This window comes from Mytilus galloprovincialis, chromosome 13 (assembly GCF_965363235.1).
Source record: "Mytilus galloprovincialis chromosome 13, xbMytGall1.hap1.1, whole genome shotgun sequence".
NCBI classification, from domain to species: Eukaryota; Metazoa; Mollusca; class Bivalvia; order Mytilida; family Mytilidae; genus Mytilus; species Mytilus galloprovincialis.
Window position 1 is genome coordinate 36,904,632 of NC_134850.1, and position 16,078 is coordinate 36,920,709.

The window sequence follows — 16,078 nt, forward strand, 5'->3', positions numbered from 1 at the left end:
GTGATATTTGTGACATGTCTATCTTTGAAGCATGCACTAGTAATAAACTCGTTTCGATTATATTACTTTTGTGTGTAGGACACATCCTCGACGGAAAACCCATGGTGGAATGATTGCTTGGAAAGCTGGAAAGTAGCTGGTTCCCATTTCGGGTCAAACGAAAGTCTTCCTTTGGTTTGTTTTCTCCAGAGCATCAATCACTCAACAAAAACGAGAAATACAGACTGACTTGTTTCACAATAATATGTCTTGAAAGATGGACTGCTTTTCTGTGTTATTTCACAAAATAAACTTAAATGGAATGAAAAGTGTTAAACAGCTCAAACAAAATCCGGATTAAATTGTGTGCTTCCAACTGGACTTCTAGCTGTATACTGTTTTTCACCTTCATAATATTCATAATCATATTAATTTTATATATATCTTTACATAGATCGACCGACAGTGTTGTATTACCAGTATTGAAAACCAAATCACTTCAAGGATGAATGCGTATTGATGTAACCGAGTTTAACCGACAACGTAGTACTGCCATCTTACTAATATGTTTTAATTGGGAGAGAAATGTTACAAATATAGACACCATTCGATTGTTATTTTAAATCTATGTATAACTGCATTTTGTATGTGTTTAAATGCACTTAAGTTTTATAAATAAACAAAATATATTTTGTATATCCTTTATTTGTTTTTAATTTTGATGTAAAAAGGAATTCAAACTTAATATACTAAATTTATGGCATATGTTTCACCGTTTCAAAAATGTTTTCATACAAAGAAATTTGGAATATTCTAGTTTATTATCCTTGATGGGTTTTTGAACCGAAAACATATTTTGTTTTGTGTGTTTTGTGTCCCTTTATCATCATTGTTCATTTCATATTTTTACGAAACCCATTACTTGAGTAGTTCCTGTTTTGACGATATGTTAACGTTTTGGTGTATGGCCATTACGATTCGGTGTGCGAAAATCATGCTTTCTCCAAAACTTATTTGCAGACAAATAATGACGATTTTTCCTTTTTTTTATGAACAGGAAGAGAAAATAAACTGCATTCTATTCTATATCATCAAATAATTGTTGTCTACATTGTAGGGATAAAACGTTCACAAGCAGTGATATTATTCAAGTGGTTTTAAAGATCACAGAAAGATGTTCTTTAATTTTAAAGGCAATTATTATGTCTACAAAAGACTCGATAGTGAAATTCAAATGAAAGAAAGACTTGACAGGCACACTCAAATACGACATTAAAGAGTAAAATGACTTCAAAATTTCTAAACAGTTATGACATTTTTTCAGTATTATATTTTAAAAAAAAAGTAAGATCACAAAAATACTGAACTTAGAGGAAAATCAATTCGAAAAGTCTATAATCACATGGCAAAATCAAATAACAAAACGCATCAAAAGCGAATGGACAAGAACTGTCATATTCTTGACTTGGTACAGGCATATTTAAAAGTGTGTTGCAGTATTGCTTGAACCAAAACAGTTAGAGGAAGAACACTATCATCGTTGAAGAGCATCCGCACTAACCCAATTGTGATACGTGTACAGTATCTTTCATTAAAAAAAGAGAATTATACAAGTAGGATTTTAAATTACAAAATTTACAGTATACACAGAACAGCATGACCGAAATAAGGATCAATGCAAATTGCTAATGAGGATCGATTAATTTTTATTTCACACACAAAAAAAACAATAAAAAAACTAAAGTAAGGAAAGGCTGAAAGTTTCGACAATAAACACATATAAGACATTTTACCTGACATTTGGAAGAAATTAACAAAAATATGTTATTTCTATCATAGATGCTTAAATTTACACTTCTGGCACTTCTTCATATAGATGCATTTTAAAATAGAATGTCAATATTTGCATAAGCCTTAGATTCAAGAACTGAATAATAGACACGATTATGTAAACAAGCGCGTTTGAAACAAAACAATTGTAAACTGCAGATGATTGATATGTTAAAACAAAACTACAATTATATAAAGAATATCAATAGTACATCAGACTTCATTTCATATAACTTATAACTTTATTTAAAAATTGAAAGATTTTTTTTTGTTAACTCATTGGGTTTGTAAAACGTTGCTCGAAGTACATCTTGTATGTAGGGCGGAAGCGCTTTATTTTAAAAATGTACGCACAGCCAACACGTTTACAACCTTATAAAATTACTAAAAGAAGCATTCAAGACTTATAATTACAGTGTTCTGGCTTGGATCTTGAAAAAGACGTTTTCTATCACGTTTTTCTTTTAATTCACATGTGCACTTTATTGTGGGAGCTCGATTCATCGTGCATATGCATGTTACATTTATTTTAAAATGAAGGTTACTTTCAGAACGACGCGATATTGCTGTTAGCCAATCAAAATAACAAACCATAATGAAACATACATGCAATGTGATTATTCTTGTCAAACAGATTTCTTTTTGTTTCGCTGTAATAATAACTTTTCGTTTTCAACTTTCTGACAAGATTTGTTTTCTTTATCCAAATGGTACTCAGTATATACTGACTGACTTTAAAAACGCAACACTCGTTTTTTGAGATTCATTTTACCAAATCCTGTTTGATCCTCATACAACTACTATTCATGCTTACCATACTTCATTATCTTTTAAAGAAAAATTAACATCTGACTTACCCGTGGTTTTTTAACAAACCGAATTATTGAGATCGCACGAATTTCAGAAAGCGAAATTTTGAAAAAAGTTGCATCTCCATATTGCCAAGACTGCGGAATAAAAACTGAATCAACCCATTAGAAAACTGCAAACAGGAAAACGTGAACGTGCTGGAAACAGACAATTTGACTGCAGAAACTCGTCCTACTGTCCTTTCGACAATGATACCGGTAGACGGTATTTGTTGAAGACCGTAAATGACCGAAACAACATGTAATGACAATGCAACGTCAATAGAATTTGATAACGCAACGTCATTTGCGAGACAGGTCTACGGCCGCAACGTCAACTGTTAATCAAATTTCTAAATGTCATTGTGCACAGATTTATGCCATTACTGTTTCCCATAAACTGAACTGCCAAAGAATCGACTGCAGAAAAACATTTAAAGCCATAAAGTTTCACCCGCATAATTGCCAAAACCCATTGTAATGAGTGGAACAAGAGCAAAATCAGAAGGTGCAAAACAGAACCAAAAACGTGCCGAACAGAATTCTGACTATCATTCTGGTGTTGGTTACGGACAGCATATGCTTTTGACCGTGACACAGTCATTGGTAAAGGGGAAATCAGGGTGTCAGTGTATACCCCAACATTTAAACATTGAAAATGACGTAATCAATTCAACTTTCGAACTGACATTCTTTTAAACAATGAAGTAATGAAAGATCTTTCTGTTCATAAGTTTTTTTTACCAAAAAATAGCATATTTGAAAGTGGGAATTAAAACTAATAATCTAGTGTTGCGTTTTTAAAGTCGGTCAGTATATATCAGTTTAACCACATACAACAAGCAATACTTCTTTTATATATTTGTTCTATAAGTCATCTATGCTTAAAAAAAATCCTTTTGTAATTTAAGAAAAAAACATTCTGGAAGATTAATTTTAATACTCCCTGGTAAAATTTGGGATGTAATAGCTTGATTAAAGTTGTCAATTATGAATAAAATCCCCTTTTCTGTGCATTATCGTACACGTACATCGTCGGTCTCGTGCAAGTCTAACATTTACTGTCTTAGTAATGCTTCCACGGTTTGTGTAGTATATGACTGAAAGAGACATACACAAAGATAAATGCTAGACATACTAATCTTTTTGTATAAATTCGAATACATTGAATTGAGGAAAATATCAAAATTTTGTTGAAATTATAGATAATATATATATTGTGTCTAACATGTTTTACAGTGGCTCTTTAATAACATTGATTTTTAAATTTTGAAATATTTGAAAGTTCAGAAACCTACTTTATTCAAGATCAATCTCGCAATCTGCATACTGAAAATTTTCTTTATAATTGAAAATTTTATAAGTGCACGAAGTGCGCAATGAAATTAAGATTTTATGATCAAACTTAAGTAAGGTTTAAAAATGTATTCTTCCTGAATTCCCCATATAGAGCCCTTCAAAGCTATGCCTCATGGGAAAATTCCCATGATGCATCCTTCTTAACGAGGCTGAATATGGAAAGATTTGAATTCATCATTTTTCTTCTTCTTTTTTTTTTGTGTGTTTGAGTTGCTTTAAAACATTGCCTAATTTCCTCAGTATGCAAAAGTAACGATGGAGTTATCTCATTGACAAAAGTACCCATTTCCATCAATTAAAATGCCATTTCAAAAAGAACTTCTTAATCAATCATTTTATTACTTCCAGTTGTATATAACAAATGTGGTCTTTTCCACATAATTATAATAACGAAATCAAAAATTGTCTCTCCATGCTAACTGTCCCCACGAAATAAAAGTTCTATAAACCGTCTTTTTCGTCTTCTTTTTTATATTAACTGACAACAATCTCTCTTGTCTTCATCCGTTAATCCTTTTTGAAAGATGTACTGCAAAAACAAAGGAAATAAGATTATAAATCTTAATGAATATACGTAAATACACACGCCCAAACAAAGCGGTCGGGTGGGTGGGGACCCATACCTTACTTAAGTTTGATCATAAAATCTTAATTTCATTGCGTGCACTTCGTGCACTTATAAAAACAAATATGCAATAAAGTTTGCTATAGATTCCACAGGGGCCTGAAAGGGATCCAGGTCCCGTTCACAACACCAGCGATCCCAGTGTCGCCAGCAGCTGTTGTAAGAGGATTTGGTGCCTTTCCTCCATCCGCTAACCAAGAGTTTGGAAGCGTCTTCCGAAAGTCCCATTGCTTTTCGCTCAGTCCGGAAACTTTCCACGCCACTAGTTTTAAGGTTTTGTTTTCTATTAGTGGGTGGGTCCCGCCCTGTGGGTTTGTCAATAAATCCCTCATTGGAGGGAGCAGTATTGGTGCTGATATTGACATTTCCAATAGCATTGGGTAAAACGCTTGTGACTGCCAAGCTGGAGTTATGATAACTAGATTCGAGCGTTCTTTGTTCACTTTCGCTAGGCCACGAGCTATCAAGCAGAATGGGGGAAAAGCATATGGGTTCTTGTTCGACCAGTTCACTTGAAACGCATCTGTTTGGATCGCAAATGGATCTGGTCTCCAGCTGACATAATTGTCCAATTGTGCGTTCAGGCGATCTGCGAACAGATCTAATTTCAACGGACCCATTATTTTGTTGATCTGTTGAAATATTGCCCTGTTCAGAGTCCAATTGTTTGAACGTTCTGTGTGACGACTTTCCCAGTCCGCAATTTCGTTTAGAACCCCCGGAATGTATTTCGGCTGTTAGAGTTATTCCCCTTTGTAGGCAATATTCCCATATCTCGCGACTTATTTTTAGTAAAATTGCGGATCGTGTCCCTCCCATTCTGTTTATATGCGCTACAGCGGACACATTGTCCATTTTTAAATGAACATGAATGTCGGTTTTGTCTTTTGTTAAGGACTTTAAACCGAATTCTGCGGATTTTAATTCTAGAGCATTTATATGCAAAGCCTTTTCTGTTTCGTCCCAAGGACCTCCCATTCTGATGTTTTGAGCCACATCTACTGCTCCCCAACCCTGTTTTGATGAAGCATCGCTTTCTATAATTAAATCTGGGTTTGGGGATATTATGCATTTCCCGTTCCACTTTTCTAAGTGCAGGGCCCACCATTTCATCTCGTTCTTGCATTCGGGCGTTAGTGTTATAAGCGACCGGTATTGTGTCGTTTTCAATAAACTCTTTGTTTTGAACATTTGTAGTTCCCTGACATAAAGGGACGCCGGGATTACTGCTTCTGCAGTCGCGTTCAGAGTCCCTATCAGACTTGCTAGATCGTGAATAGAGACTTGGAGGGATTCTAGCATATGTTTGCATTTTTGAACTATTGCTTTGCATTTCGCCTCCGGGAGATAAACTTTCATCTCCATGGAGTCTATTATCATCCCTAAAATTCTATAGTTTGTGACGGTTCTGTTACAGATTTTGACCAATTTATTATCCAACCCAGACAGTGAAGTGTCCACACTAATGTGTTTTGGTCCTTCACTAAACCATGTTTTGACTGGTTTAGGATTAGAATGTCGTCCAAATAAATTACTATCCGAATGCCTATGCGCCTCATTAGTGCAACAATGGGTTTCATTACTTTTGTGAATATTCTTGGGCCGGACCCCAGGCCGAACGGAAGTGTTCGATATTGGTACATCTTTTGATCATGTTGAAAGCGCAGATATTTTCGATGCGATTTTAACACCGGTAGACATGTATACGCTTCTTTTAAGTCCAGCTTGACCATCCAGTCCCCCCTTTTTAGGAGATTTTTTACCGTTTGGAACCCTTCCATTTTGAAATGTTGATATTTCACGCTTTTGTTTAAAGCCTTTAAGTTGAGAATTGGCCTGACACTCCCGTCTTTCTTCGGCCTGATGAAAATATGGCTGAGAAATTGACCGGGATCGGACGATTTCACTTCTTCTATAGCCCCCTTTCTCAACATGTCTATTATTTCCCCCTCTATGCATGTGCGTTCTGTTTTCGCAAAGAGTGGGGTATATACCGTTTCTTGTACGGGCATTTCTAGAAATTCTATTGTGTACTGTGTTATGCTCTCTAGAATTTTCTGATCTGAGGTTATTTTCCTCCAATTTTCCCCGAAAAATTGAAGTCGACCCCCCCAGGGGTATATCTGATTGATTCACCATTACAAAATTCAGATCTTCTACTATTTGGTGGACATTCAATGCTATGTTTTTCACTTTTGACACCTGATCGTCTACCAATGAAAAAGTTTGACAATTGTTTACAAGATACGTACCTTCTCTTTTTGAGACCAGCTGGTTTTCTTTTCTCTGGTTTAAATCCAGACTTTGGGAACCATTTGGACTGTTCATTTGACGAGTTGAATGTACGGCCCCTACCAGATCCACCCGTCTGACTTTGTTGGTAACCGGAAGGGCCGGTCTGAAAGGGCGTCTTGTCTACTCGCCTACTCTTCGTCTCAAGACCCATTTCTTTTGCCATTTCCCTGGCTCTTTTCCTGTTCTTGCTTTTCTTGTCAAGGACATTAAAAAAGTTGTCCCCGAAAAGGACCTCTCCGGACTTAGTTAACATGCTTTGATTATGCGACAAAGTTTGTTTAGCTTGCTTCATGCCTTTCAGAATTTTGGCCATGAAATTTATTCTCCTTTCGTAAAGGCATACCACATGTACTTGTCCCACCAAGAGCACTGTTCGTTCAATTAGACTCAGTACATCTGTAATGGACATCTCGGATGTTTCTTTCCCGTGATTCGCTCCATCGATTTCTTGCCACATTTTGAAAAGAGGGCCCATTATTGAGCTACTTTCTTTTGAATGAATTTCAAACTGTTATCATGCAGTTTCATGAATCGCCAAGCCTTGCGATTTCCTATCAAGTCTTCAATGAACTCGTCGATTGAAGGAGGCGAAAGTATGTTGTTTGAAGGGACGGGTGAATCACCAACAACCTTTTCTTTCAAGCAACTTTCACTCACGTAAGTACTAAAATACTTCTGCACATACCTTGCCATACTGCCAGTCATAAATAGTTCGGACTCCTTGTCCAACGGATCGAATCTCTCACAGTCCGATTCGTCATCAGATACTCCTGATTTGGCACAATCGCTTCTGCGACTTTTCGATTTCATAATTTCCCCGTCTTCAGCTTCTGAGCCCGAAATACAGTCTTCTTCGGAGCTATGCTCCTCATATGGGTCGGTCTAGGAATCGTCATCTGAGGATTCTCTATAATCGTATTTGCTTGTGCGAGTCTTTTTGGGAATCTTATATTCTCTTAGACATTTTTTGCCACCTTGGCCGGTAGCATGGTCTGCCGTAGCAGACGATGCATCTTTGTGGACTTCTGTCCCTAAATCATGCAAATCATCCATAGATGATCTTCTCTTTGCACTTTGTGCCAATAAGAATTAATTATTTGCGTTAGAAAATGTTCGTAACCGTTGATGTTGATAGATTAAAAAAGATTGAATTCAAAAAGTCGTCTTTCATTAATGAAAGCCGAGAGGAAGAAGGATACATCATGGGAATTTTCCCATGAGGCATAGCTTTGAAGGGCTCTATATGGGGAATTCAGGAAGAATACATTTTTAAACCTTACTTAAGTTTGAGAAATAAAATCAAAGATAAAAGAGCTCATGCAAGCATATATACATAAAAAGAGGAAGCTTGCTATATGTCATTACGACACCTACCAAACAAGACAAAAAAATCATAATTTGAAATGATTAATTTGATATTTGTAATTGGTTTTCAGCAACACAAAAGCGTCTGTATATCCTCTACTGTTCTGGATCACTCGATGTCAAGACAAGATGAAATATCTCCAATAAAGACTGCAGACATTTGTCTTTAAAAAAATGTGCCTTTAATAACAGGTAAAAAAAACAAGACTACAAAAAAAAATGCTACATAGGTTTTTTGTAACGGTTGTACCTCAATGCTCTTCAACTTTTTTAGCTTTATAACTATTTTGATCTGAACGTCACTGATGAGTCTCATGTAGACGAAACACGCGCCTGGCGTATCCAATTATAATCCTGTACCTTTGATAACTAAGTAAACATAATAATCTTTTCAATTAGTTTGTTTTTCTGATAACAATCAAAAACCATTACTACTCTTTATTTCTCATCTGGATTGCATATGGTAATTGAAGTATCTATGATGAGTGAATTTCCATTTTGCGTTTTACCATTTAATGACTTCCTTTTACAATCTCTCTAGCTTGGTATATTTGTGACATGTTTATCTTCGAATACTGTATGTGTATCAAGTCTTTTTTTTCATATTACTTTTTCAAATATCATACCTTCTTGTGAAAAAGCACATAATAAAATTGCTCGAGGTACAATCACGCGTTTCCCAAGAATTAAACGTCAAGGAAACAGCCATTTCTAGATACAGCAGATCTTTTATCGACAGTCAGATAGTGTGAAAAGAGAGTGTGTCTTAAAAATCTAGTACTATAAGAACGGAACATTTGTTACGTTGGTATTATAGAAATACATTTGGAATTGACTTTGTGTCGACGATAGTCATGGAAATGAATACAATGCTACTCAAAGCTTTAGCTTCTTGTGATATAAAACTTGCTAAAATCTTAATTAAAGGTGGAGTAAATCTCAACATTAAAAACCCAGCTGGACAGACGCCATTTATGATTGCCTGCCTGATGAACGTTGATGTCAACAAAAAGATCCAAGTTAAAAAATGTCTGCTTGGAAACAATGTCCAAATCAACGAGACTGATGGTTTGGGTAGGAATGCTATGATGTACGCTGTTCATTCCAAGTCTACAGAAGTTATCAATTTTTTGAACGAATATTTTCTTTCCTAGCATGTAGAAACTCATGGATATAATCATCATTATTATCTTTTCAAACCAACCATTAACTATTTTATAATCCATTTTGCAAATATTGACTTTGATGGAATGGAAACTGTAAATAGACATAGACAATTTCCGGATTAAATCTTGTGTTTCCAACTGGACTTCTACTGGACATTATTAATCACCATCACTATAATTATAACCATATTCATTTTATATGTTTACATGTATGGTATATCGACACTGTTGCATTGCCAGCATTGAAAACCAAATTATATTAAATAATGAACAAAATATGACATTGGAATATTTTCTCATGCAAGTATGAAAGTATATTGCTGTAGATTTAAACTGACAATTAAGTACAGCCATCTTACTAATACCTTTCAATAGTGTGTAAAAAGTTTACAACGATAGGCATCGATTACTTATTCAGTTATTATAAATTTATGTATCACTGTATTAGATTTTGTATCTGAGATTACATGCACTCATTGTTAAAAAATAAATGAAATATATTTTGAATATATCGGTTTGATGTAAAGGTGAATTTAAACAAACATATATTGAATGCATACAAAGAAATGGGAATACTCTAGTTTGTTATCTATGATGTGTTTCCAAACCGAAAATATATTTGTTGGTATGTGGTTTTTTGTCTCTATCATATTGGCATTAAGGTTTTTCTTCACATTTTGACGAAACCCATTGCCTGTTTTTAATATATATGTAAATGTTTGATTCGTCGAACGGAAATCGTAACACTTTCTCCAAAAATAATTGCAGGCATATTATTCATCATTTTCCAGATATCTTAGATTAAATACAGGTGCGTTTCAAGTAAATAGTCTATCATCACAGACGCTTTAACAAAACAATTTAAAAGGCAAATCAAACATACTTGAAGAGTATAAATAACAAATAATACTAGATTTTGTCAGCTCGATTGTTTTTTGTATATTTTATGGAACAGGAAAATAAGATGAACGCATACTATTCCATTTCATCAAATGTTGTTTGTCTACATTGCTAGTTTGCCCTAAGAAACAACACGTTTCCTATCAGTGGAATTATTCAAGTGGTTTTAAAGGATGAAGAAAGATGTTTGGTTATTAATTTTGTAAGTAAGGCAGTATTTTGTCTACAGGTCGCATTTTTGTAAATATTGACAATGTAATTTCCCATCGGAACTCCTTTTACGGCTAAAACTGTACCACTTTTACTATGAAGTTTTGAAAAAAATCTTGTCCTAGAATTGAAAGAGTATATGCACTACAATTTTTTCAAAGGTCATATTTTCGACGTTTATATGCCCTGCACTTTTCAGAGTTTAAACTAACACTAATTTTCCTAACTACTTCTACCTCGAATAAAGGGTTACCACAAATTTCAATGTAAACAATATGCACATGTATATTTACTGGTAACATTCCCAAGTATTGTCTCTATGAGATGGAACACAGAGAGCATAACTGGGAACCAGTATGTAAACTAATTTTCTATGAATATTTTAAATCTCCCCAAAAGAGGCGTGGTTTGTGAAACAGCTGTATTTACATACTGCAACCTAAACAAGACTCATCAACGGAATTCAATATGCTTGGGGCTTGAAACTCATGTTATTATTTTGAATAATTCTAGTATTTTACGAACAGTCATTGACCTAATCCATGATATTTATTATCGTCTTGCAAAAAGAAAAAGAGCCGAAGAACTTTTATGTTTTGAGTGTGAAAGCACCGAAATAATTCAAAATCACACTATTTGGAAAATACACAGATAAACTGGACAGGAAAAAGCGACTTTATACTCGTGCCTCAAGCCTAGGAGTACCGACTAACGTTTATCACAAGAAAGACAGTAGAAATGTACTTCTAATCATTTACAAAATGCTGAAAGTTTAAAGTTTCACAGTTACATTTTACAACAAGGACGTTGAATGCATTATTGAAATAAGAAACAAATTACCAACGAAAGACGTTAATCATTTCATTGGTGTTGAAAGTAACAACCACGACCTAAACCATATGTAACATATAGATTTTTGCATAAATAGAATGACATTTTTATTATAGGAATTGTATAAGAAATGGGAAGGCAGAAACTATTTAAACTTCTGTCATTTGAAATACAACACTTAACACGTGTTACTCATTTCAATGGTGTTAGAAGTGACCCTTCGACTCATAAATTTTAGACTCGTGTCTATATTAATAATGATTTTTCAGTAATATAGTATGGCCTAATAACCTGTAGTTCTAGATAAATATGACTGACAAGGTATATAAAGTCTACATGGGCCAGCTGAAGGACGCCTACGGGTGCGGGAGTTTCTCGCTACATTGAAGACCCATTGGTGGCCTTCGGCTGTTGTCTGCTCTATGGTTGGGTTGTTGTCGCTTTGACTCATTCCCTATTTCCTTTCACAGTTGTATGGCTTTGAAACTAAAATACCAAAACAAAGAACATCAAACAAATAAATATTTTTAATTATGCCTTTCTAACATCATAAACAACACAATTTTACCCGTATGTGAAGAAAAGAGTAACGTAAATTATATCATTCATACTTAACACACGATGTCGATATATACAGTAAAACAACTTATTTTCGTGAATACTTCATTCCTTATTTCGATCTTTATAGTCCCCTTGGTTCGATTTTATTTAGCGATTTTCAAATGTACTTGATGAAATAACAATAGACCAAAATTTTACATATTCGCGACGATTTATAATTGCGTTATTGATTTACTCACGAAAGTTGTGAAAAAAATCACTTTCAAAAAGTCGTTGGTTTTAAGTATTAGACGGAATAGTTATCAGAATTATAATTCAATACTCCAGACGCGCGTTTTGTATACATAAAACTCATCAGTGACGCTCAGATCAAATTGTTATAAAGCACAAACAAGAACAATGTTGCAGAGCATTGAGGACCCACAATTTTTTTAAAGTTGTGCCAAATACGGCTAAGGTAATATATTCCTGGGATAAGAAAATCTTTAGTTTGTTTTTTTTTTTGTTTTTTTTAAATTCAAGGTTTTATAACAGGAAATTTATAAAAATGACCACATAATTGATTTTCATGTCAACATCGAAGTGCTGACTACTGGGCTGGTGATACCCTCGATGACGAAACGTCCATCAGCAGTGGTATCGGAAACTGCTCTTTCATTGGCCTTCGAGACCATATTCGTATAAGGACATATTGAACAACAAGTTATAGCTAAGATGTGGTATATTTCTGATAATGTCGACTAATGACTTTTTTAATAGTTTGTATTCCTGGTTACGAGAAGTAAATGCAGTTTCTTTCTTCAAAAGATGTACTGACTTTCAACATCGAAAACTGATATACTATTCTTTTTATGTATTACCCTATTTTCTTTTAAGTATGACAATTTTTATCACATTTCTAATCTGATGCAATATTGAATCTTCTCATACATATATTTCAAAACACTACATAAGTTGTAAATCCGCAAAGATGTTTTACGAACGGGAAATATTTCCTATTCTTCATTCTATAATTCAACAGAATATTAATTTATCATATAAAACGGAATTTACAAAACAAACAGTATACCAAATCTGGAATGTGTTATATACGCCTTATAAAAAAAACGCCTTAGTATTTTCAGTAATTATCTTTTCTTTAAAAGAGAAAAATTACAGAAAATGACCCTTCAAATAATTAAGCTTATCAGCAGGAGGCTGTTTACTACTAGGAATTTGATACCCTCGAGGACGGAACGTCTACTAGAAGATGGGTTTTACCCCTGTGGTAGCAACTGTGCCAATTCAATATAGATTTGAATTAAAACAGTTGATAGGCATAATTGATTACGATATTGTTAAGCATTGACAACCAAACATTCAAAAACACGTTATTGGAAAATCTTTCTAGGCCATTAGGTCGGAACAAAAACTTTTTATAACGGTAGAAAAGAGAAGTAATTTCAAACAATCAAAGTGCTGTCACACAGACAGGTTTTGAGGGGGTTAAAATAATACGCATTCTACAAGCTCAAAATAGAACCATATTTTTCACAGTCTAAAAGAGAACCATATGTTTCAGTCTAAAATCATTGTTATAGCAATGTATTGAAGATTATAAAATGGATGAAAAGTTCGAGAATTCACAAATGTATTGGAAAACATAAAATATAACATATGTCTTAGAGGATGACATGCTTTTCTGTATATTATCACATTGTGAACAAACAAATTACAAAATCCGCTCAAGCTGCGATCACAGGTTTAGCAAAGTTGAAATGTCAAGGAAAAGCTATATTGATATACGTGAGATCTTTAGATGATAGTCATTCTGCTAGACAGTGTCAAAAGAAGGCGTTACCTAACAATACATCACTATAAGAACGGATAACATGTAACGTTAGTAAGACAGAAAGACATTTGAAGTTTACTTTGTGTAGATAATAGCCATGAAACAGAATACAATGCTTCTCAAAGCTTTAACTTCGTGTGATATAAAACTAGCTAAAATTCTAATTGAAGGCGGAGTAAATCTCAACATAAAAAATCCAGCTGGACAGACGCCACTTATGATTGCCTGCCTGATGAACGTTGATGTAAACAAGAAGATCCAAGTTATAAAATGTCTGCTTGGAAATAATGTCGATGTGTATGAGACTGATGGTTCTGGTAGGAATGCTATGATGTACGCTATTCATTCCAAGTCTACAGAAGTTATTAGTTATTTGAACGAATATGTTCTTTCCTAGCGTGTAGAAACTCATGGATACAGTCATTAATATCATCGAATAAAACCAACGAACCAATTTTATAAACAGTTAGACGACATTTGACGTCAATAGAATGAAAAGCGTAATAAAATAAAACAAAAGACGAGCGAAAGATACCAGAGGGACAGTCAAACTTCGGACTTAATCTTGTGTTTTTAACTTGACTTCAAACTTGACATTTTCAAACATCTTCATGATAATCATAATCATATAACTTTTCATATATATGTACAAAGATCGTATAATCGACACCGTGGCATTGCGTACATTCTAAACCAAATCATGTTTCAATTTTATAACATAGTATGACGCTGGAGTTTTTACATTTGTACGTATAAAAGTATAAAAAAGTATAAAAGTGAATTGCTGTAGAGTTTAACTTTTAATAATTTCAATTGTGTGTAAAAGGTTACTAAAAACTTGCATAACGATTGTTTAATTCAGTTAAGTATTTCAAATTAAGAGACTTATGTAAACAAAACTTGTTTTCAGTGTACTGAATAAGTATAATATGTTAAACAGTGTATTTGGTGTCAAATGTTCTTTACCTTCCTTATCGATAATATGCCTATAACAGATTTTTTCTGTATTACTGAATTTGATTTTGTACTCTAAATGCATTTAATGTAATGTTATTGGAAAATAAAATATATTTTTGTATTTACTGTTTTGTGTTTAACTTTTATGTAACGATGTAATCGAACACAAATAACTTCATTGCTTGAACTTATTTTAGCAGAAATGCCAAAAGGTTTGGAATTTAAAGTTGCGTGTATCCACAAAATTTAAAACATTCTAGTAAGTAATTTATTTCTGTATCCCCATTTGTAACATTTTTACCTAATAATTATGCCTGTTTTGTTTTGCTCACATACTGTGGTAATTATAACAGAATTGTACTGTCATATAAATGAGAGAATTAGTTTTGAACTAGGTTTGATCCACCATACTCTACAAAAGGAACTGTGTGTACCAAAAGATTATAGGCATATTATCGATAAGGAAGGTAAAGAACATTTGACACCAAATACACTGTTTAACATATTATACTTATTCAGTACACTGAAAACAAGTTTTGTTTACATAAGTCTCTTAATTCACACTTGAAAACAGTTAAAAAACAAACAAAAAAAGTTGAACAACTTCATATACAACTAAACTATAGCTAATTTATTGGATGAAGTATTCCTGAGGAAAGAAACGTATTATTATTTTGAATATGTTTATCATTTTATGAGCAGTAAGTTTACACAAAATGACTAACCCAACTCCATGATATTTCATATCAGCGTCTAATAGGTTACTACTTGGCTTTTGATACTCAATGAGATGAAATTTTATCAGCACTAGTATCGAACTAAAGGTTATATGCATACATTTTCTTTGATTATATTGAAAGGATTTAAAATCCTAAAAGTAAGAGTAACACAGACAATAAGGGAAATATGTGCAATGCCTCTAACTAGTACTTTTGAACACACTAGAATAAGTGCGAAAAAGTTTAGTTGAAATTAGAAAGGCTAAAAGGTTCGACAAATCACGCATTTCAGCCATTCATTTTGGCATTTAAAATTATTTAACAAAAGGGTGTTATTTCTGTCATAATTGTTTGAAGTAACATTTTTCTTATATATTTATTCAAAAAAATCAATTTTATTTTTGCCGAAGTTTTCAGAAATGATTAATGGACCGCTTCGTATAATCAAGCGCGCGTATGAAACAGAACAATCTTTGTAAACCGCAGATCATAGATGTGGTGAACATTTCTGACAATAACATTATAACTCTGAATGTGATATAATTTTAGAACGCATTTAATGAGTATTTCAGGTATGAATAATATTTAGTTTCATTGTAGTA

The 16,078-nt window shown here is 33.6% G+C and overlaps 1 pseudogene; it reads right to left on the reverse strand.

The window, feature by feature from the left end:
• Positions 1 to 4,523: 4,523 nt before the first annotated feature.
• LOC143057485 (uncharacterized) lies at positions 4,524 to 8,014 on the reverse strand (annotated as a pseudogene).
• Positions 8,015 to 16,078: the final 8,064 nt, after the last annotated feature.